The sequence below is a fragment of the Falco peregrinus genome, chromosome 7 (genome assembly GCF_023634155.1).
Source record: "Falco peregrinus isolate bFalPer1 chromosome 7, bFalPer1.pri, whole genome shotgun sequence".
NCBI classification, from domain to species: Eukaryota; Metazoa; Chordata; class Aves; order Falconiformes; family Falconidae; genus Falco; species Falco peregrinus.
Window position 1 is genome coordinate 41,610,260 of NC_073727.1, and position 24,100 is coordinate 41,634,359.

At 41.4% G+C, this 24,100-nt stretch overlaps 1 protein-coding gene across 5 annotated transcripts in view; it reads right to left on the bottom strand.

Annotated features, from left to right (window-relative positions):
- Window positions 1-24,100, bottom strand: part of HIVEP2 (HIVEP zinc finger 2) — a 145,715-nt gene that overhangs the window by 109,911 nt on the left and 11,704 nt on the right. For 2 of the 5 annotated variants that reach the window (XM_055811230.1, XM_027796588.2), the window contains exon 1: window positions 16,922-17,237. The exons of the other annotated variants lie outside the window; for them this stretch is intronic. The gene's annotated coding sequence lies outside the window, so the exon portion shown is untranslated. Of the gene's footprint in view, window positions 1-16,921; window positions 17,238-24,100 lie in introns of those variants that run through there. 5 annotated transcript variants of the gene reach the window in all.

Sequence of the window (24,100 nt, forward strand, 5' to 3'; positions counted from 1 at the left end):
TTTTAGCCATAGTTTACATTTTTTAAGTTACTCTAATGTTTCTTTGACTCAGAAATGCCAAATGTTTCTTTGACTCTTCACACCTCCAAAGAGGCTTGGCTCTTGCCTTTATTCACTGGCCAGCCACAACATCACACAGCTCACTAGCACCATGTACATCTTTCATTTGCTGCTACCTAAGCAAGTCAGTGTCTCCTATACTCTGTATTTGGTCTTCAATAACAAGCATAAAACCATGTAAAGATTAAGTTACCAAGAACATACTCCATGGTCCAAACCCCAAAAAAATATTATTAGTAGAGTGCGCTTGCCATAGGTATGATGCTAATATGTATTATTTAATGTTTGCCTGCTCTGAAACAGTATAAATACGAGTTGGTGAACAGAATCAGTACAGAGCAGTGGACATATATATTTCAGTATACACATACTTAAATGTCAGGCACTGAGGTGAGCTGCTGAGTCACAGCATGGGATCCAGCAGCAGTGAGCAAGGGCCGAGAACTGACTGCTAACAGTGCCCAGAGGCAGTCCCGGCTGGCGGAAGGCACGATCTTCTGCCGTGCCCCACTGCTGGGATTTCAGCAGCGCTCCCCTTCATCGGGGAGAGCTCCGTCCCTCCTGGCTGGCAGGCAGGCAGGCAGCTCCTCTAGCTCTGCGCTGGGGGGTTCCTACGCTGCCCAGCTGCGGAGTAGCTGGCTGAGGCACCATCTCATTCATTCACCGGCCTCCACTCTGTAACACCAGCAGTGGCTCCTTCCCTTTCACTCACAGCCACCTCTGCTCAAGGAACAGAGGGCTCACTGGGAAACTCATGGAGGTCTGACACACGTGAATCCAGCTTGGGGTACTGGTAAGCAGGTGCACATGTTGGCTGACACAGGGAGGACCAAGCAAATGCACACTGGCAGGGCTGCACGGCTGGATGGGCTGGGGACACAGCGTCAGCTGAACTGGCTGCTGCAGGCACTCGCGGTACAGCTGAAACACTGCAAAACTGGCAGCGCTTCTGACCTCAGAAACATGGGCTTCAGAGCATGAATGTGTGAAAACCACCCACCTGCCTGGGGAGCCCTACCAGAGGGCAACTAATTTTCAGAAATGCCAAAACATGACCAGGTATCTGCATTCCCAGATACACATAGGCACAAAAGAACAAGAGAGCATTATCTAGATTTGATAGACAGCTTTAACTTACAAAGTAGACTTAGAATTTTTAAGGAGCATACACCTAACACTTCACATCCAGGCTTGATGTTATAAAGGGCTTTCCCTAAAACAGCCATTTTCCTGAGTGTTAGATAAATCCATTCTATTGAACTGCTTAAATTCTACTTCCTAATAACTCTGTTTACCTACAAAAACAGTTCGTTCTCAACCCACTGAAGGCTTAAAAAGAATCCTCCCTCCCAGAGAAATCATCCTCCCTACTAAAGGATGTTGCTAAACATGGCCAGATGTCTTCAACAGGAAAATACAGTATGACATGCAACTCATTCTTTTTCTGCTTGCAGATTTATTTGGAGTCATTTGATCAATCTGTTCCTAATGACTGCACCTAATCATTTACCTTGCATCACTTCATTTACCTTTTGGAAAACTACCAGAACTTTTCAGGTGAATAATTTATTTAAACATTTTTCCTTTCTGTTTTTTTGCTGCCTGTTAAGGGTACTCTCGGACAATACTCTGAAAGAGAAGTCCAAAATCACCACCTGAATGGAAATGAATGACTACAAAGTAGCCCCACTGTGAACAGAAATGTATAGCAACACATGGAACCAAGTGAAACACAGTGTTTCATGTCCACTGAATCAGTTCAAACCTAATTTAGGATGGTAGCTGTCACCGGCTACCGTTGGCTTCCTGCTGTTCAGTGTCCTGTAGGAAATGCGTTTGTAGTTCTCCATTTGATTCCCTTTTGCTCAGATCCCTTCGCTGAGCCTTGCTCCTTTTCTTTGGCCAGGTCAAAGCCATGGTTCAGATTTTCAAGGCCACAAGTCATGCCCCATTTTCTGAGCTTATTGCCTCTCCGCTCACAGTTGAGATAGAGGGATCTCTGAGACCATGTAGGAGAAAGACAAAACTGCTCTAAACAAACCACTTCTGGCAGAGCAGGAGGGACTAAAGAAAAGCTGTTAAGAGTCAACTGAACTACTTGTGAACCTGACAAGTTTCAAGATCTTTCACAAAGATCTTTCTGGCAGAGACTTCCTAGTGCCTTTCCTTCACTGAGAAACAAGCACCAAAGTCCCAAAAATACACTTAGAAATTGCAAGTCCTAAAAAAGCTTCTTTAAAGCAAAGGCAAAGTCTTTTCAGGTGAAGCAGAAGCATGGAAGCCGCTGTGAAATCTGAAAATGGAAATTATATGGGAGCTGTTTAAGTACATGGTTCTAGCAATTATGGAAATAGCTAGCGCTGACAGGAATACACTAGGGACGCAGCACTTAAAATCTTGGTGGAAGAAAGATTGGGAACTAAACATACAAATCAATATAGTCTCTACAGAAAGAGATAATGGTAAGAAAATATATACAGTTCTTGTCCAAACTGTTTATTTTCTATGGCTAGACAGTGGTAATCTCCGGTGCCATCAATTAAGACCTTTATTTTCACAAGCAATATCTTAAGGAAATGTAAACATTAGGCGTAGTTAGAAAAATCAGTGGAAGCCGAAACATAATTTTTGCTGCTAACTTACATGCAGGTAAGTGTGCCCTCACTTCCCAAAACTGAGTCTATCAGTCTTAAGACAATATTAAAGCTGTATTTATACATACTGAACTATAGATAAGTTACTCCCTCACCCCAAAGAACTCCTTCCTTACAACAAAGTACAGCACTGAAGAAGCAAATATGCAAGCTTTTGCATTATAAATATTCATATTAATGCACACAGCAAATTCACACGAAGAGAACTGAAGAGGCCTTAAAATGTGGGTATTTAGAAAGTGCCTATAAAACCACTTCTGTGCTCTAGGACTTGTCAGGGTTTTGGCAATTCTTTCTCCACCTTCAGTAAATACTATTTGCTCATTTGAAAAATGAATAATGACTTATAACAGACAGAGTGTCTAAACCAAATGCTTAGATTGATTACATACATGCATTGAATTGTTTACTAAAATCAGGTCTAAATATCAAGCCTCAAAACCTCCCCAGATACATATATTTTATTATGAATTTTTTAAAAACTATAGATTCTGATTTCAAAAAAATACACCTGTGAATAACCTTTCAGAAAGCATATTTCAAAATAAAAGAAAAAATGTAATTAATGATCTGAAAAAACTTTCATGTCAACAAATTTCAGGAATTAAGAAAAAAATTATAGTCTCAAGTCTTACTTTCCTGGTATCTACGGATGCATTTCAGCATTATTTCAAAAAAGGTGAGAAAGCTGGTATTTAGTTCTCTCTGACATCAGAAGCTCCATGTTAAGTTCTCTCTGACATCAGAAGGTCCATTACAGACATGACAGTACTTGTATGGTTTACCATGCAACACAAAAAATGGATGGATAAATCAACCGCCTGTAAAATATGTCAGACTGACATCCACGCAGATTGAAGACCTCTTCTCCATACAGAACAATCATGGTGCGTGACAACGATACAAGCTTCTTCTCAAACCACGTCTCCCCATACACTCCAGATATACTCTGGAAGGAGCAAGAGCAGCAGTTTCTCAGTAACCGGGAATTACTTCACTGACAATGGCAATTCAGTTCTGCACTTGCAATGTCTGAACACACATCAACAAGTAGGGGGGGAAGCGGGAAGAGAATAAGAGATAGAAAATGAAGCTGCAAACAGGGGGTAAACTGCAGAAGGAGGTTCCACAGTGATGCACACTGATGTGCCATCCGATGGCATCAGGGGAATTAGAAACAGCAGATCAGAGGCACTCCCTGACACAAAGCTGCACAGAAGAGATGAGGGACATGACAGAGCTGTACAAAAAATAATGCATGAAAATCCCCAGAAGAACAGTATTTTTTCTTTTACTTTTTTTGATAACCTGCTCAGATGGTATTTAAAATAATAAAAAAAAATACTCATTGGATTCTCTCTAGCATGATACACTCCACCAGCACTACTTAATTAATCGAGCGTATTGTTCTTTTCTACAGTAGGATTTGCTTTGACCTTTCTCTTTGACTATTTCTTTTAAATTCTGCCCCTCTTTTTCATTAATGTTAGCGATCACAAAATATATCAAGGGTGACAGGCAGTAAACATTACTGGAGGCTGCTGCACTTGGACTGTGATGTGGATGGTCATCCGGAGGCGGGTGTTTGAGCTCCGAGTTAGAAGGTCACTCAAATACCCGTTCCTCCAAATATCAACACTTTTGGAAAAAAACCTCCAAGATCAAGATCTAACACCAAGAGTATTTCACAGTAATTTCTATTTCTATTCCAGCCACAGTAATGACACTTTCATTTCAGAGAACAAAAGCCATTAAACAGACTATATTATGAAAGGCAACAGTAGATGCTGGGGCTATGAAAGCTTGGGGAAAAACACCCTGTTCTCTAACACTGCAAGTACAGGTGAGAGACACGCAGAAGATGACAGAGAGTCTGAAAAAGCACAAAGAGATCTGATAACTAATCAGAGACAGAAACCCATCCGAGAGTCACAACTATCTTTGCAGGCTCTGAAAGACAGAATTAAATTGACTTAGTACTATATTCAAAAATTAATTTAATTAGCTGCCAATAAGCAGGATAAGTATGCAGTACCATGTTGCTCTGACAAGCTGTCTCCAGAAGGGTAAGTGGAAGGTAAAATCTTACTTTTCAGGGTGAGATTACGGCTGTGCACTGGGACAGAAGGCAATGGCATGTCTGCTGAGGGCTGCTTAAAGTTAGTGCTGGACATTTCATCTCACACTATAAAAGGATGGTACGTGATAGATGAGCCACAAGTGCGAGTTTCAGATTCTGCACATTTATTCATATGGCTGTGCAACTTCATCTCTTTCTGGTGTTGCCACTTACGTGAAGATGACAGCCTCAGTATAACCCTCTGCCAGGAGTTTTTTCTCCATTTTCTCTTAGTCAGAGCTGTCCCTGAAAGGACTAGAATACCCTCGGTGCAATTTATTTATTTTTGTTTTTAAGAGAGCATATCGGTCCTTAGCTGGAAAAACAAGGTCTGTGCAGGAGGTGGTTTCTATGCTAATCTGGCAGGCTGCCAGATCTGCTGGCTGCTGCGCACCTATCATGTTTTATGGGGTTACCCGTGGCACCTCTGCTCTGCTCCCAGCATCTACCAAAACTTCTGCCTTCTCTACATGGCATACAATCTACACATCACAGTGCAGCCTGCAAGCAGAGTGGCAGTGGTTGACAGAGAATAAAGTAGACTCAAACTATGGCCACAGTCTACAAGCAGATAGTGACAACTGAAGAATCGATGGTAAAACACAAAGGAAATCCAAACTAAGTGTTCCCCTGAGGAAGACTTGGAGGAAATAGAATAACACATTTCAAAGCAAGAGTCCCATGCATATGAGACTTCACAAGCCTCACCTTCTCATGCCTCCTTCTATTCAACGATAAATACAGTAGTGAGGAAAGGCATCTCACTGTCAGTGCTAGAAATTCTGCTTATTTGCAAAGCAGGCACTTGCATCCCAGGCTGTGATCAGGAAGCTATTGCTCACATCACTTATATTAATATATATCTCAGCCCTGTCACACCAGAACCAAGCCAGATTTACCAGGCAAGACAAAGTAGCTTTCACCATTCCATCAGCAAGTCATTAGGGAGGTGTTCCTCCATGACAGGACACAACTGCACAGTAATATAAGCTCTCAATTTAGGCTGGCAATGTCCTTCTCCCTGCCACGACTCCTCTCACCAGGACTGTCTTTAGGCCGCATGACCTTGTGTAGCAGTTCACAGATTTTAAGAGCAAGCACAACACACCATGTGCCCTTCTCTGGCACTACATTAATCACCCTACTTTAATGACTTCTACTGATAAACCACTCTGCGTACCTAACCATCCTTCCCAGTGGCTGCACCTAAAGTAATAAATCATATATGCCCTTTCCCATACTCTGCCACTCTGTAACCCTCTAGCAGAGACAAAGCCACTGAGAACAGCAGCTGACAATTAGGGGTTAAAACCTGCAGGGATCAAGAGATGCCAGTTTTACTAGCCATTTGATGGGTGGCCTTGAATCTCTCTCAGTCTATGTATTCTCATACTTAGAGAGAATAACTGCATTTCTTTTCAGCTACACTGAGAACCACAGATACTAGATACTACTCATTACTGGTATGTATCTACACCACCTATTACTATATATAACTACAGGTAAGAACTGCCTTAGACTAAACAAACAGCTACAAACAGAGAACATATGATTTTATAGTATTAATTCTTAATTATTTCACTCTTCCAGGAAACTCAGGTCCACAGCTGAGCACGAATAAAGACACAAGATCTCTATGATAAGAAAAGCAAAACAATGGCCTGACATGACCTAACGAAAGCACAGGATACTACCCCCCCAGGGTAGAAATCTCCTTATTCCAACACTTCCTTTCAAGTGCTCCCAATATGTTACTAGACAAAGAAACAAGAAATTCACTTTTGCAAGGCAGTAACATTTTTTAAAATAGCAGCATCTGACATTATTCCATAAATCTTTCCCAAAATCAATGTGCTTTATATCAGAAGGGACCTTTAAACTCCAGAACAAAACAAATTTAGGTTTGAATTACAACATAAAGATACATGCAATAAACTTTTAAGTATGTCAAAAGCTTCACTGAAAAAAGGTTTGCTGAAGGTTTAACATGGAGCTAAAAGGCTCACATGGCGTTGCAAGATTAACTTCTGTGCTGCTAAGCAATGTATGGTGCTGAGAGTTCCATCAACTCATAGGGCTTGAGAAACAGGCTGAGCTCTTAGCTGCTCATATCTGACCATGAAGGACATCTCACATCTGCCTCTGTTTTTGACCCCTGTGATAACATTTTTTTCCTCTGTTCATCTTTATCTATCAAATACTTACACTGCAAGTTCAATGTGTCTGAAGACTTAAAGACAAGGAGGCCTACATCTTCACTGAAACCTTTAGATGTTACCACAAGGAAAATAATAGTCACCATAATAAAAAATCATGTATATCACACAAATCCACCATTTTATCATTTTCACACAGCTTCCTATCCGGGAAGTATTCTTAAAGGAATAAACTCTGCCTTCCTCCCAAGATCTCTTTTGTAGCCTTGTTTCCTATGTAAAAAAAAAAACCTGCAATCACACGCTGTGTGTAATGTCACGCCTGTGTCTGTCTGTCTTCCCCTAATAACTTCTCTACAGACATTTAACAAAGAGGTAGCAATCTGAAAATTACTCAGTTGGAAGAAGCTCCTTCTGATTCCAGCTTGTGCTCAGACAAGAGACAGACTGCCAGCATCCACACTAAAGGAAAAATCTTCCACGTTGACTCATAAGACAACACAGGATCTGCAGGTAAAATAAATGTACAGAGATGCAAAACTGTGCTGAAACCTGAAGTTCACAACTACAGGTGCACCTGTATGGCTGAATAAAAAGTGGGAAAAAAAGCAAGTTTGAGCACTGCAGCACACTGCTCAATAGCTCACCTCCTGTGTGTTTTTGAACCACTCCAACCACCTCCTCACAAGCCAGGCCTGCTGTCAGGAGGGCCGCTGTAGCAGCAAGGATGTGACCAAGCCAGTACGACCTGGCTATCAGTTCAAGGGTCAGTCCTTCGCCTCCTTTTATACAGCAGCCCAAACACAGCAGGGACTGCATCCAAAAGACAGGCACTTACAGGAAGCTGGGGTTCATGATTTCTGCTGCATATGGAAAAATCTGAGGCATTTTCTAGGGCATCTCGTGGGGGCAGTACTGAAGCAGAAAACCAGGGGATGGGAAGGTTCTCAAATACACACATGTACCATTGCCTCACTAACCTTCCATCCTACCACTCTTCTACCTTTGACCTGAATTTGAATGTTGGTGCCGTAAGTCAAGATGTATAAAAGCACCAGCTGGGCGATATCCCCGCTAGAACTGTTTCTGGAGTTGAGCTTCGCTGCCCAGTGCACAGCTGCTCCAGACTGAGTGCCCAGCCCCCACCCGCCACCCCCCCATGGCCCCTGCCTGCTTTCATGTCCCTCCACACTGGGCACTCCCAAATAGTCTCCTCTGAGTCTCGTATTATTGCGACAAAAATCTGCTACTGCAGACATGGGTTTGTTCCTTACACATCCTAAACCCAGTACTTATTACACATTTAAAAATAGTAACCTGTGCATAATTCTAAATTTTGAACCTTTACATTCAGGGGACAAATCAATAAAGAGCACATGCAGTTTATTTCACAGAAGTATGCATCACCCAGAAAGAGCTGTGAAAACACTCACTGCTTTACAGTTCTCTACCCAAAAATGTTCAAGACTGAAATTCAGTAACAGAAAGGTCTGTGACTTTGAAAGTGTCAGTTAAATAGTGGACAACACACTACTGTACCAGAACTCCACAGGTATATTCATTATACCTTCCTTTTAGTGGTCTGCCTTAAGTCCTTTTCACCCACTGTTTCCACCAACACTTTATCTTGAGGTCTTCCACATCCCAGCAGCGTCACAACAGGAGTCTTACCAACTGCTTGTCTAAAACTGAACTACTCCTCCTTAATGTCCTGACAAAGGAAACCAGTGTTGCCCCCTGACCCAAACCTTTAAATTCAGGTGCTAATTATTCCCTCGCTGAAGTCTGAAATCTGTCAGTCATTCCCTGTGTGATATCCCCTTGCCCAAATCCTGTCCTCAAAATCTTTCTGTATCAGGAGAAACCTTCCATATCAGGACTTCCCTCTGAGTCATCACCTCCATTACCCAATCTCAGAAAGAAACATCTGTAAAATTGGGAATCTGTGAACAGACATCAATGGGATCCTCTTGGGCCACACACACTAATCTGTTAAGGATCAACTCCAGCCAAACGCTTCCACAGCAGGGACCTGCAGTTTCCAAGGGGATGGTTTCAAGATTCAAGTGAATCTTTGGAAATACTAAATTGTTGAAGGGAAAGCAGTAAGGGTTTAGGTAGTGGCAACTGAAATCCTGGTAAAATGAGCTGTTTAGCAGATCATTAACCGCACGTGGTGAAGGCTTTCGCTTTCTTCATACTGGGGAACAAATGAGTAAAACTGGTCAACTGCTAGCAGACACTGCTCTAATACTGAGCATGAAACTTTACAGAGGATTGATAAGAAAACAGACAGGTGTCAGCACTGAATTTCCCATGAACAGAGGTCTGTGGCCTAGCTATCCAACCATCATGGGACGAGAAGTTTGAGTTTGTGACCTGTATCTCACTGGGAAAAGGCTACAAAGCTCCCATTGCCAGAGTGTCTCCCATGGAGTTTTCCAGGCATGACGCAGTGCAGTATTTGAATAATCCTGAAGCCCTCAATTAGAAGGTACTGCTTTGAAAATGGTGGGAGAAAAGCCAGGATGCTGTAACAGATGTAAATACACACACACAGGACACCCCTGAGTAGACATTACAGTTGCAAAGAAAAGGTTGTAAACCTGAAACAACACAATATTGTCTCTCCAGTTCTGTCACTATTGGCTGTTTCACCAAAATGTAACAACAAACCAAAAAAAATATAAACAAGACAGATGAACTTCGCTGCCCTGTGGAAAAGCAGTGTATCTGCCAAGAAGTATGCTTGTGCTACTGCCACTGCAACGCAGAAAAGTGGGATCAGCAGCAGGTGAATTACAACCAGCAGCACTGGAATTACTACCTTATTTTGCTGTAAAAGTTAAAAGAAAAATTGCTGTATTTTGTTACACATCACAGATTATATTAAAACACATATAGACATTAATGATACCTCAAACATACTATCTGTATAATGAAAAATGTGACAAAACAACTTTTAATTTATTACTTATTCCCACATTTGATAAGAAAAAAAACACTGTATCAATTTATTTATTTTATACTACCAAAAGCATCTTATTTGAAACCAGTAATTTCTTTCCACTGCCCTTTTGTAGCATTCTGCTTCTACTTTTGCACTCAGAGTTTCATCTGTTGGTGGGAGGAAAAAGATTTGAGCAGCTAGAAGTAAGTGCAACTACAAGAAATGTAGTTGAAAGACAGATGACAGCAGGATGGAACACGTAATCAGAATATTTTAGAAGTCTAAAATTTTTCTTTCTATTGATATAATATGGACAACAGATGGGTTTTTAAATGCAGCTCTTGGTACAACTTTGCATGTGAGAAGGAAAATAATTTGGAGTTCACGGGAACAGGAGCAGATTGTTCTGTGGATCCAGTTGGTGTCATTCTACAGCCTTAAACTCCCCTGCAAAATACTGTAAGCAGAACAGCAGGAGTCCCAAAATTCCCCACGCTGGCTCCAGCTCAATAAGTCATTTCTATTCAGAAAATATATAAGCATATACTTAACTTCAGGAGCACATGTAGGACACAGTAATTTCACTATGACTTGGGAATCTGCCCGAAATTAAAGTTTCGCTTAGGAATTTTGCTAATCAAGCACCGGATACATCTGGCAGGTATTCAAGGCCTTCACTTTTCACTCTGTCTCTACATTACATTTTCTACCTGCCATCGCATCTTCTTTGTTTGCTAAGCAATGTGCTCACCAGTCTGGCCAAGATGGGCCTAGCTGCATGTAGGAGGTACCCAAGCAGCAAAGGACACGACAAGCAGAAAGGACTGCAAACACGCAGGACACCCTTCTGAGTAGGCCACAAGCATCACAGACAGCACAGAGAAATACAAGACAAGCAGTATCAAAAGCATTAAGTTTAATCGCTTTAACTACTTGAATTCTTCCTGTTTAAGTCTTAAACTAGGAAACGGAGGAAAAAAGACCAGTGAGAGAGTGAAGACAAGGCTGCTCACGGTCTGCCTTCTCTTGCCGGTGAGGTTCAGCCCTGACCACCGCAACCCGGGCAGGGCACCACAGTCCTGCGGCACAGCACGCTCCCAGCCACCAGACCACGGCTGTGAAAGACTACCAGCTCTGCACACGTAGCAATGATGATTAACATTTTCTTCAGAAATGCCTGTCAGTGAAAAGTGCGCGTTGCTAACGAGTGGGTGTGGTAAAGGTTACACGTAGTATAAAACCAGCCCCATCCGCAGGTCTCCTCAACACTCCCACCACCGCCTCCCATTCCCCCACAGACATTTACAGAGCTCAGTCACAACATCCCGGATCAGGAGGGAAACAGAGCAACTACGCAACATCACCTGGCATAAATTGTGGGGACTTTTGGGCTGCCAGTGACAGTGAGCTGATTCACACCTCCCAAAGGTTTAGCGCAGGTGAGGCCGAGTGTCCCTGCAGGCACTCTGCTGGTTTAGGAAGCACTCGTGTCCCTTGTAGACCCCAAAACATTTTGTAGTGCTCCCAGCAGCTGTCTTAAGCCGTCGCTTTGGCAGTTACCCTTTGAACTGCCCGGGTACTTCAAAACACAACTTTCACAGTTGCATACAGCTTTACTCTTAAAACTGGCAGGTTCTGCATGTACCCACTCAACAGAAGTACCTCTTCCCTCTGCTCTGCAAAGCTGGTACTCACTCTAACACTCACTGCAATACAACGTCAATTATAAAAAAAAAATTTACAGATTTCCACCTTGAATTTTACCAGTTTGTTTGGGAGGAAATTTAACTCTTTCTTTTTCTAAACACAGCATTCAACAATTGGATCCAGGTCTATGCATTCTGCCCTTCGCTAATGCCTTAGCTGCTGACTGTACCTTAGCCAGGCTATTTTCGTTCTTTAGGAGACAGAACTGGACTCCAAAGCAGCGGGTACCCTGACTTCTGCAATGACCTGTATGACCTTTAACAGCATAAATACTATGAGCAGACGTGGTCATAGTAAATAGCACAACAACTGATCACTCTGAGAGTGGGCACTTAAAAACAGATACACAAATGAAAAAAAAAAAAAAAGGTTCAAATCCCACAGTTTTAGCACAAAACTCCTATTGGCTCCCTATGGACTGACAGCAGAACACAGCATCTGTCTACAGGATATCTCCATAAAATAAGGAAGTGGAACTGACATAAAGAGAATACTGCACAATAATGGTATTTTTATGCCTAAGTCATATTTATGAATATAATTCACATGAAAATCAGTAAGGTGTTGTGAATCTTACCCTAAACTCATGAACCGTGCAGCAGAACCAGGAATTGAACCTATGGGTATTAAGTTCCCGCCTAGCCTACTAGTCACTAGACCGTATTTCCTTAGGTAGAGAATAAAGTAAATATATCAAGTCAGCTGCGTACTGTTGAGCTTGTGTGACCACACATCACAGACAGTAAAATATGTCACCATAAATGACCTACTCCATACATATGACACTTCTAGTTTTGATGCAAAGTGTTCAAGTTCCAAGTGCAAACGCATGCAGTAAAAGCAGTTTTACAGGTGAAATAAAATATACATTGAAGCATGGAGTGTTATTCCAGTTTTCAAAGTATCTTTGAAAAATGGTTACACAAAATTGTCATTACCATTTTGAATCCACAAGAATGACACATCAGCGGAAACGAAAAAAATTTCTTTCTCACTAATGAAACCAGGCACCTTACTGCAGCACACTTGCAAGCAAAATGGACTTGCTGCAGAAGGAACTGAACTGGCATGACCACAACAAAGGATTTTAATCTACAAGCGCTGCACCGTGGAAAGCAACTGCTTGAGCAAGCATGCTCTATGCAGATAAACCAAATCTTTCATGCCGCACTTAGAAAAACAAATTCCATTCACAAAGCAGTCTCGCTCCAGACATCTCCAAAGTTTGGGAAGGTTCAAAGCCAGGGTCAGCTGAGGTAAAGAAAGACAGCACACACATTTTTGGATGGTGAAACAAGTTCTCTACAATACAGAAGGGTGTTGTATGGTATTGGTGCTTCCAAAAAAACGTACCATGGCAACACTGCTACGGTGTTGAATTCACCTTGGTAAGACTGGCAGCGCATTCAACCCACCCCCACCGCTAGTCTTGTCTACAATAACACAAAAGCTTTTACTTCTCATCCCCGCAAACAGCAGAGCCACCATGACTCATGATCCGTTGCTCCCAAAGCAACGGCACATTCACAGGGGACAGGCTGTGGGGTAGCAGGACTGCAGCAAGCACAACTACAGGGGAACACTCTCAAATCCATTCCTGTGACAAGAAGCCAAGACCATGTAACCCACTCAGGTTATGCATTATATGAATTTCAGTATTACCTAGAGGCTGATTTCACACACACAATGGCTTTGGGGAGGCTACAAAATGTGTTTCAGCAACACAACCTGGAGAAAGCATGGCCACTGCACAGCTCTAAAGATTATACCATACACATAGTGTAACCAGAGTTGAGAAAGTAAGCCTGCAATAATGAGAAGATTTTATTAAAACCCTCCCATCTTAATCTATTCAGACTAAAATTTTGGTTTTATTAGTCTAACTGTACACTATGTTTTTTTCTTGAAAAAATGCTTCAATCTGCTAAAAGAAGTCTTCTTGCAGATGGACTGGTAATGAAATACAAACAGAACATTAAATATGAAAAATAATGCACAGCATATTTTTCTCCTTTACTTATTTAATCTTAATTTGCACCTAGTCATTTTCACGCTGAGCATCTTATGTAGTTAAATAATTAGTGTAAATTAAATTTCACCTTTTTTTAACTGGCAGAAATGGTGAATCTGAGTTGGTAATTATTTCAAGTTTTGCTGCAATATGGGAACAACTCAATAACCTGAAGACACTTAAGGATTTGAACAACAAGACACATGGGCTTTTAACAAATCAAGGGGGACGTAACAATTGTGTATAGCAACCTGCAGGGCAAGAATCCCTCTCTGCGGAGCCTTATGACCAGGACTACTAACCTCTGAAGATCTATTCGAGGACCTCAGGATGTGAGAGTTTACTCCTGACCAAGCCATCACCTGCACACACACAGATACATCCCCTTCCTGCCCGTGCATCAGTGCCACTCGTGGCAATTACTGTCTTTCATCTGGCAGCCACATACTTGCCCTACTCTGCTCACTCAGATCACGCTTATTTCAACAGAAATTCCACCAGAAATAAAGGCCAGCCCATGATGGCGAGCAACCCTCGCTACTCACAGGCACTGAGCCCAGCTGAGCCCAGCTGTGCCCACCTGCCATGGCTCCAGCCTGTGCTCACACAGCCACAGCTCACACCCCGGCAGCCCTCAGGACACCCCTGTTCACACCCCAGCAAAGGTGCACAGGCTTTCACCGTAACACAATGCAGCAGGCAGCCACAACCCCCCTTGCAGCTATGCCCATCTCATAGGCTCTACAGAAACGTGGGGTGAACGCTCCCCATGGGCCCCACAGTGCTCCCACCTACCCCTGACCTTACAAGTCTCAGCTCTTAACAAAACCACAAGGACTTCTCATCAAAAAGAGTAAGGGAAATTCAAGTAAAGTACACTCAAACCCTCCTAAATAACCACATCAGAAAATTGAGCCCATGCTACTATTGATAGTGTGCACAAATATTTCAACAATTTTATGACGTCCTTACATAACATTCATCTGCATTAAGAAAATTATGGAGTTGCAGAAAGAACATAACTTTAGTTAGCCAAAAACCACTACAGAGTCTGAAGTAAAGAGTACTGGAGATGATACAAATACAAGCATTTGTTGAACCCTGTATTTGGTTATCATCATGCAGATTCAGGAAAAGATCTTTCTCCACCTACAAGACCTTGGTGTCCTCACATGCCACTACGTAGACCCCCAGCTCCAAGCTTCTGCAGCTGTACCAGTAACACATGACGACACAGAACTAACTCAATCCAGTATAATAAATGAAAATTCTCCTGAACACTGAAATTTCTTGTAAGTTTTCATAAAAAAGCAAGTTCCTTCTGAAGGATGTTGCATGGACAGTCCAAAAGAAATCCTGCATTTGTTTGGAAAATAAGGACATACTGAGAGCAACACTGTCTACTTCCTTACAGTGCCTTTTTGACATCCCTTGGCCATGACCTGAATGGCCTCGTGTGAGAAAATACATGTTTCCGTCTGTGCTTGCTCATCTCCTCCTCTCCATGCTGCTATCAGAAACGGTGCTATAGCTACAGAAGCAGCTTACAGATGTAACTGTTTCTCATTATAACATCTCAGCTGTTGTCTGTACCAATGCATAATCTGCCACTGTGCACATATGGTAGTATATAAGAGATGACCATAAATATCAGCACTCATTTTTGAATATTTGTTGTTGGTAACAATAAAATCTCAAAATACAGCAGTTAATAGCCCTACGCCACAGACTACAGCTATTGAATTTATGCATGAAGGAAGGAAGAATACAGACTTTATTTGGTCAAAATGAGAGTGAGTAGGACAGTCTGAAGGGAAATTCGGGAGCAGTTTAAACCATTTCTTTCCAAGAAGTCATTATTCCCACTCCTTTCCTAAAGACCTGTTATCCTCACACTTTTATTTCCTAGCATTATTTAATATTTGTATCCATGCCACTAAAGCAAAAAGTCATCCCAGGATTAACAACTCTGCATGACTTTGAAGATCAGGACTGAATAACAGCAATGAAAATTCTCAAGGAAATATTATTAAAGGAAGATTTAACTTAAAATCAATTGCTTTTATTCTAATTCATTCATATAATCTCTTGCTTCCCCTTTCCATAAGCTGGCTGTAAACTCTCTTGAGACAGAGGACTATTGTATTGTATACATGCCTAATGACCCTATAGGGGCAGATTTAGAAGAAGAGATTTACATGACACTTTACAGGGGCAATCACAGCTCATCAAGTTATTCTCTTTTATATGTGAAGTCAGTCCCATTTAAGAGAATTTTCCCATTTATTATTCTACAGTGCTTTTTCAAAGGGAAAACAACAGGGGGGGTGGGGGGGGGTGTGAGGAGTGAGGGGTGGAATTTGGCATGCATATATACAAAATCCTCCAAGGACTGCACATGCCTGAGCAAATTCACTCTTCTGTCTGTTAAACATTCCCAACCCAAGACTTTATTTTAAGACACATCCTCATAATGAATAGCTAGACCTTGTCTGTATGGCTGAGAGTATCGACACACAGTATTTATTTCAAAACCCAGTCATATCCTATTCCACAAAAGGTTGAGTGCCATTATTTCTTTGCCTATCTTGCTTTGCCCTGCGTACAAGCATCTTACCAGGCACGATTCACATTACATAACTCCAGCTTGTTAAAAACAAGTTATTTAGCTAGGTAGTGTGATAGATTAATGAAGTAAATCCAGAACTTGCTTCTTACAGAACACAGTCAAAAGCTGCTCCCCTGATAATATGCCTATGCAACATTAAACAAATGAATAAGCAACTGCACCAGCACTGTTTACATTCAAAGTTAATTAAATCTTTCAAATTCAGGATACCGTACTCTAGACTACTCAGTGCTTTTTCTCATGCCACAAGATGCAAAATCCCTAGTGCATATACATTTTGAGAGTGACCCGCCCCCCCAAACCATTAGAGAATTACAGTTGAATATTGAATCAATTTCACTTGCAAGAACGCAGTATTGCTTTAATGTTTTGGATGACTTTGATGAGACGAAATTCTCCTCGAGTTAGCTGCAAAATGCTCATGTTTCTCAGATAACCGTTCTTACTCATGCCCCTGTTTTGGTTACGAAGTGTAAAAGCAGCAGCCGGAGAGGGTTAAACAGGTTTCCTGTCAATGCTCTCTGCAAGAAGCAAGCTTCTGTATTACAGCAAAGCAAAGAAATCTGTTCAGGCCCTGTATATTCAGCATTATTCAGCACTATTGGGACCACATTCCAGGATCCTTCAATGCCCACCTGACAGTGTGTCCTCTATATTATGCAAGTGATGTGGTCTCCCCAAGGCAAGTCATCACCTGACCATCCTGGTCTTTGCAGCTGAGCTGTATCCAGTGACATGCTCCCTGGAGCAAGCCATTGCCACATAACTGTATTCTCTTCTCAGTCACTTCTCCAGGTGGAAAAAAAACCCCATAAAAATCAAAATGCTCATATTTCTAGCATCACCACCACAGCAGAGCAATACAGAGGCGACTGGCTGCCCCGGAGAAGAGGCAGCAGCAATGGGGGCCCTGTGCGAGCACCGGCTGGCTGCCGAGCCCAGACCTGAAACTAGGTCTCAGCCTGCTCGACTGCAGGGGAAGGGAGAGAAAAAAAAATATTAAAAAAAAAAAAATTAAAAAGGCAGCACTTTCTCAGAGCAGGAAGAAGGGGAGGCCATGAGCGTTTCCTGTTGTGCAGCTGAAACAAGCAAAGACGTCATTACATTTACACTCCCTCAGGGTGTCAGCAGATTGAGGGCCAAAGTTCAGTCATTTCCAATGCACTGCAAGGAGGGAGGTTTTGGAGGAGAAACCAGCAGTGGCTTTATTGCTAACAGCGTTCTCTGCACTTGCATAGCAAAACAGCTAAGCAGCGTGTTACCAGGCTCAGCTGCAAAGGATTGTATGTGACTAGAAACAACATTTGCTCAGGAGCCATGCTGCTCTTGTTTTTCTTCTACAGCTTGTGTAAGAATATCACTACAATATAGAAATGCACAAAGCTCTCGCTACAGCCTATACTTCTCCAAGCATCTGGAAATCAAGTCTTACATATTTTTGGATCCCATTGAGTAGAACATGTTTTGTGAATGCATCTGGGGCACAAGCGGAGTGTAAAACTACAGGATTCCCTTGTCAGATATGGCTGACAATCCAGCAAAGTGAATACAGATGCTTCTTTCCAATTTCGTCCCTGCCTTTCTGAAGCAGATAAGGGCCCAGCTCAAGGAAAAAAGTAAAGTGGCAGTGGGAGTTCAGCATTTTGTCCATCTGACTAAGTAAATCATCAGTATATTTACCTGGCAAGTGTAGGGAGAACCTGGATTGCCACTCTACCCACCATGCTACCTTCTTAAGTTAAAAACTAGAAAGACTTTCTTAATGGAAAGCATCATTAGGAATGCAAATGAGACTACCCAGGAGGTTTCAGAGTCTCCACCCACTGGAAGCTCTAAAAAGCAATCTGAGCAACAATCCATAGGAAATGGTTTGGTTATAGCTGATCCTCCCCTGGAACAGAGGGATGCACGGGCTTACAGTACACTCTCACTCATGAGACACATTCTAGACCCATTTTAGTTAGTCTCTGAACAACATGTCAAAACACAGTGATAAATACAGTCAGTCCCAGCAACAACCTCTGGTGTCCAGGACACTAGACTTTTCCACTGTACACTGAGTAAGACTGCTTGGGTAGCAGTGCTCTACTTGATAGATGCTGATTTTCAAATAGAGGCACTTAATTCAACAAAATTCAATTTAGAAGGTTACAAAGAGTTTGGAAAATGCTTTTCTGCATTTTCATCTCATACCGCCATCAGTAGTTGAAGAGTATTTTTGCCACGTTTCTGCAATAACCACCCTGTGGTCACACCGGGAACTGAAGCCAGCCTTTCAGCTCTAGTAATTCAGAGCTGAAACTAGGGATCCACGTTTGTATCCAGGACTCCTAATAAATCATGTATTTCACGGGACATATGCAACACCACCGGCTTGCCAAAACTGCTCATTTTACTAAAAGAAGGTCAAAGATAGTATTTTTAATTATTTATAAACTAAACATTTTGGATATACTTTTAAAAACATGAACTAGTTTTGTTGTTTTCTACCCTTTCTTTTAGAGGTAAATTTTTCAAAGACAGCTTATCTTGAAGATTCACTGCCCAGTTACCATGAAGATACCTCTACTGCCTCTTGTTCTGACATTAGCTTGAAGGCTTAATCCTGAAGGTTGTCAGTCTGGCACTAATCATCAGGACTCTTCAATATTAGAAAAGCAGACAAATGAGTCTTTGGTGTTGGCAACAATTTGCAGTACACAATACATAATCTGCGGGAGAAAATCAGATTCTAACTCTGCACCAAACTGAAGAAGCATTAACTTTACCAAAGACAGTTTGGATTGGCTCAATCGGAGTAAAGCAATCAGAATCTGCCTTTTAAAAATGTGGGTGCTGGATCAGAATCCAGCCCATATGATACACAGTGATGGGTGTAGGCCATGACAGTCTGAGAGAAAGAAAGTAGGAACAAAACCTTCAGAGTACTCTAAGAACGCTTCCATTGTGCACAGCATCCTAAACAGCATCTAAGCAAGCCATTCAGTTTTCTGAAATGTGACCATAAAGTCCTACACCCATTCAGAATAAGCTTGGCCAATTATTTTTAGCACCACACCTTAAAACTAAAGAAATGCACCCACAATTTGTACTTTTGACTGTACTGAGACAATTACCACATGGCACAACCATAGCATGCGGCCCAGATATGCAACCATTCAGCACCAGCACAGAGTATTGCAGTAGACATTTTTCATACATATATGGCTGCCTATTGCAATACAGTGCCTGTTAAAGAACAGAGAATATAAGGGACAGCAGTGTTTTCACACACCCATCCATGTCCTGAGAATTAATCTTCAAGTAGTTACATCTTACTGTTCTGTTAGTTGAAGATCGGTATTAAACCATCTCTGCCATGGTTTGAGGTGAGAAAGTACGTTCTCTGCAGTATGCTTTGCATCCAAATATGACCTCAATATGTTTAAAAGAGCTGTATCTGTTGTGTTGGTTTTATTCATTTAAAGTTCAAAATTTAAAGCAAAGGGACAGATGCAAACTGAACTGGCCTCACTGTCAGTACCCTTGGTATGCTGATGAAAACACGTGCTTTTCCACTCCAAAACAGAAGCTGGTTAAGTACAAATACATATGGAACACAACTCTTACACGCTAAAAGCTGGCTACCTACAAAATATTTAACACCTTTACAGATTCCCACAAACTCAGTTACACTTTTACCCTTTACAACACATCTGTGCAATACTTACAACAAAGCCTCTGTATCATATCACTTGGGAATCTAAACTACATACAAGATTTTTATAATTCTTTCACTTCCATTTGAAGGAACATTTGAGAAATGTAAGTGGAAAAGCCATTATCTTGAGATTTTTTTGTTGAACTGTCTCATCACTAAGGGAAGTCTCTCAAGCAATCCTATGAACAGATAATTAAAATATCCTGTGACACTTTTATGGGGAAAATAAGGCAAATAAAGACTACAAGGTCCAAGCTGCCAAACACCTGATAACAGGTAATTATTTATCTTCAAAATATATGTGGCAGAAAACAGAAGGGGGAAGGGGGGGGGGGGGGGGGGGGGGGCTTCTTTTTCACTATAAACCTAGTATCCAGCCTAAATGCAACAGTACACAAGAAGCAGCCTGAGAGACTGCCCACCACTGAAGGACACAATCCAACCACCAGCGAAGTCACAGCAATCAGAAATTCCTAGAGTGTTCTCCATCATCTGCCTTCTCATCTACCACACTCTGCTGCCCTGTTCTGTGCTCTCCTGCCCCCGGAGGGCTCTGCCTTCAGCACTGGTCTCCCTCCACGTACCTCAGGGGGTCTCCAAACATAAGGATGCACAACCTCCTGTTCAGAAGCTACTGGAAAAATGCCATGTTGCAAAGAGAAAAACACTACTACGATTATGTAGTAAGGATCGGGTTTAAGATGAAAACATAAACCTTCAATTTCAAATGGGATGATCCCATATATTGCAGATGTACACGAGTGTCTGTATAGTGTGAGAGTATATAGGCATGTATGGTGTATGTATGCATATGTACATACATGCACTCGTGTATGTGCATGTGTATGTAAGATAATGTATATGTTTGTATATATAATTATATGTATACACACACAAAATAAAAGTTAATATATGAAAGTGATTCGGCTAAGTGGAACCAAAACACGGTGATTTTAACTATCTTTTGTAAGTAATGACTTACGGAGATTCTTGGACAAGACACATTAAGTCCTGGAAGCTAAGCAGGGGAAAGGCAAGCCTTTATTTTGGGGCTTGCTCAAGTATTAATATTTCATTTCAAATGTCTAACCAAGGCAAAGCAGATCGGAAATTCATGTTTAGGAACCTGCAGTTTTCAACAATAGGTAACCTAATTTCAAGAAACCAAAAGCAATCACTAAAATATTTATTGAAATTGCTTTCATGGAAACAATGAGAAAACACTATAAAAATGTTAAAAATATTAAATCAGCTTGACTGCTTCTGTATCTCATGAATTCAACAAGAACCTAGGCAACAATAATATTTAGAATAAATATTTTTCTTATGGGAATAGCATTTTCACTCAAATTGACCAGATGATATCAATTAAAAAAACAAAGATTAGATACAGAAAGCACATCTACTGACTTAAAAATGAAACTGTACTCCAGTGAGTACAGAGCTTGTTTAAGACGACACTTGCTTTTCCTTTCAAAGATCTTCTTTCCTAGGCTTCTTTCCTTTACAGTATTTTGAACTAATTTCAATCCATACGATGAAAATCTGTTCACTAAAATTTCAGAAAGCACACATTACTCAGTGTAAAATACTGCACACATATAAAGAGATTAATATATCAAAGGCAAATCCAATACCGATTCCAAACTCTGCACTTATGCTATATGCCCACTTCAAAAAAAAAAAAAAAAGACTAACTGAAATAAATAATCATCAGTGATACAAAAATACAGTAACTTTCTACGCAATATACCATCTGTTCCAACAGAAAACCATGCTGCAGCAAGCCACAGGGGCTACAGAGACGAAAAGCCCTTGTAGAAGAGCCAAGCACTGTAATGAGCAGTTTCAGAAGCTGTGGAAAAGCGTACCAGCCACCACAGTAAGGAGACAACCTGTAACACACTCAGTGGGAACTTGCCGTCCTGCAGGCTGGGGGGACCTGGGCTGCCACGATGTCCTGAGAGAGCTCCCAGGATCTTGCAAACCCAGGGTGAGAGGTTTACAGCGTACCAGTAAAGCCAAGCAGTGCTGAGGAGCAAGTGCCAGTTGTTTGAGATTCCTGTAAAAAGCCATGTCAAAACACCACAAAGTTTTGTCTCCAGAGTTACAGACACAGTAAACTGGATTTCCCCAACTACTCCTCCACAGATCACACCTCCACCAGTGCTGCTCCCTGCTCTTGTACTATGAATCTAGCATCTGCACACAGAAATAGTTTCTAGAACATGGGAATGAGCACCCTAGTATGCCTGCTACCCCTGAGGCTCATTAAAAATAAGAGTTGCTGTTGCATGCCAGATGCTTGCTCACTGTTGTGTGCCTTACAGCAAATAAAGTGCGAGCCTTCCAGCCACTCAGGCAAAAAGGCAGGCAGGAGAGACCCAGATCAAAGAAGTACTAAGGGGTGCTCTGTTATGGTTAGGAAGGCCAATTAAGGTGTGCATCCCTCTCCTTCCAGCTGGCAAAGTCTCATGTACTCAGCATTATGTAGTAAGAATTTACTTCTGCCACTTCTATTATTATTCATTAGGTGTGTGTTAAAAAAGCATCCTACCTTTCCAGCTTTTTGTTGCAATATCACACCAAATACAGGCTTCAGGGCAAGGTCTGAGTTCTTTAAACCATGCTTGTAAAAGCTTTGCTTTTGCTCTCTGTCACCATCCCCAGAACAAATGATGGCATCACAGAACCCTGGGCAATTAGGAGACCATACCTGGACTGGAGGGAATTCATGAGCCAACACATTATCACAGCTCTCATTAATAAAATAATAAACTGTGCAATTACAGTGGGTTGTACACATACCTCAGGGTATGCAGTAAGGCACAAATTTAGAAATGGAATGTTTCCAACAAGCAACAACTTAAACAGGCAAGGATCCTTATCAAACAATTATGTTACTCAAGAACTACTCCAATAACTGGCCCTTTTTGCCCAAGGTTATGCATTCTGAAACCATATCATAAGCTTTGGTTGACCTGGGCTTTTTCCTTTTCCTTTTTTGTTTGTGGTATTTAAAACAAGAAAATAGCTCATATCCCCTCCAATCAACCCATCAGGTGCAATTCTTTCAAAATTACATCTAAAAATGGGAAAGTGCAGAGAGAAACCCAGTTATCATTGATAAGCCAATTCAGTTCAGTGCTACTGAGCTTCAGATGGAGATACATAGGACAGGTAGGTTACATTAGAATGAAACATCACACTAGAACTTTGAAAACCTATTGTAAATATTGTTTTATTGTATTTTTTTTTTATGCTGAACCATACCAGAAACAGGAAAAAAAATCTCTGTAATTATGCCACTTGAAACTAGAAGGTATCAGACCTCATTAGGAAAAAAAACCACACCATCAGCAACAAACTGAAATGAAATACATATTTCTCCCATCTTAGTAAGCACTTCCAAATCCAGATAATGAGATTTTACTGAGGAAACAAGCATACAGGACAGGTAACGTCCAGCCCAAGCTTCAAGCTCACAAATTCTTGCTGGAACTACGATGCCCTCAGGAACCCAGCAAGTTCCTTTCTCAGATTAGTTACAACTACAGGAAAAAAAAATTTAAAAAAAGCTAACACCACAGCTCTAAGCCACTGTCGGTTCCAACACTTGTACCTAAGTCTTCGTGCATTTTATATTCAAATCACAATGAAAGCACCTTGGGGTAGATAATATATCTTTTTCTTTCCAAACTACTTTATACCATCTGGCAATGTAACAATCATTTCTGTTGAGAGTGCCTTTTGTTTTATAACTTCTCTGCCTGAAGTATCTAGAGGCTGCTTCCATGTAGACAGTTTTTCCAATATTCTCACCTAGTGTTACTATATCCAATGAAAAGCAAACATCACAAGCTGAAGGTTTCCATTTCTAAGCTGAGACAGTCACGAGGAGCACTATTTTAGCAGTGTAAGTCCTATCTACAGCTGATGGCAAAATCCTGGCCTCATGAAAAAAAAAAAAACCAAAAAAACCCCAGTAACAACTTCTCATTCTGCACTTATTGAAGTCAGGATTTGATCCAAAATGACAGGGTTTTCATTTTACTCACAAGAGATGAGGCAGCTCACACAGTAACACAAGCTGTGCCAAGCACAGTTTGGTTTC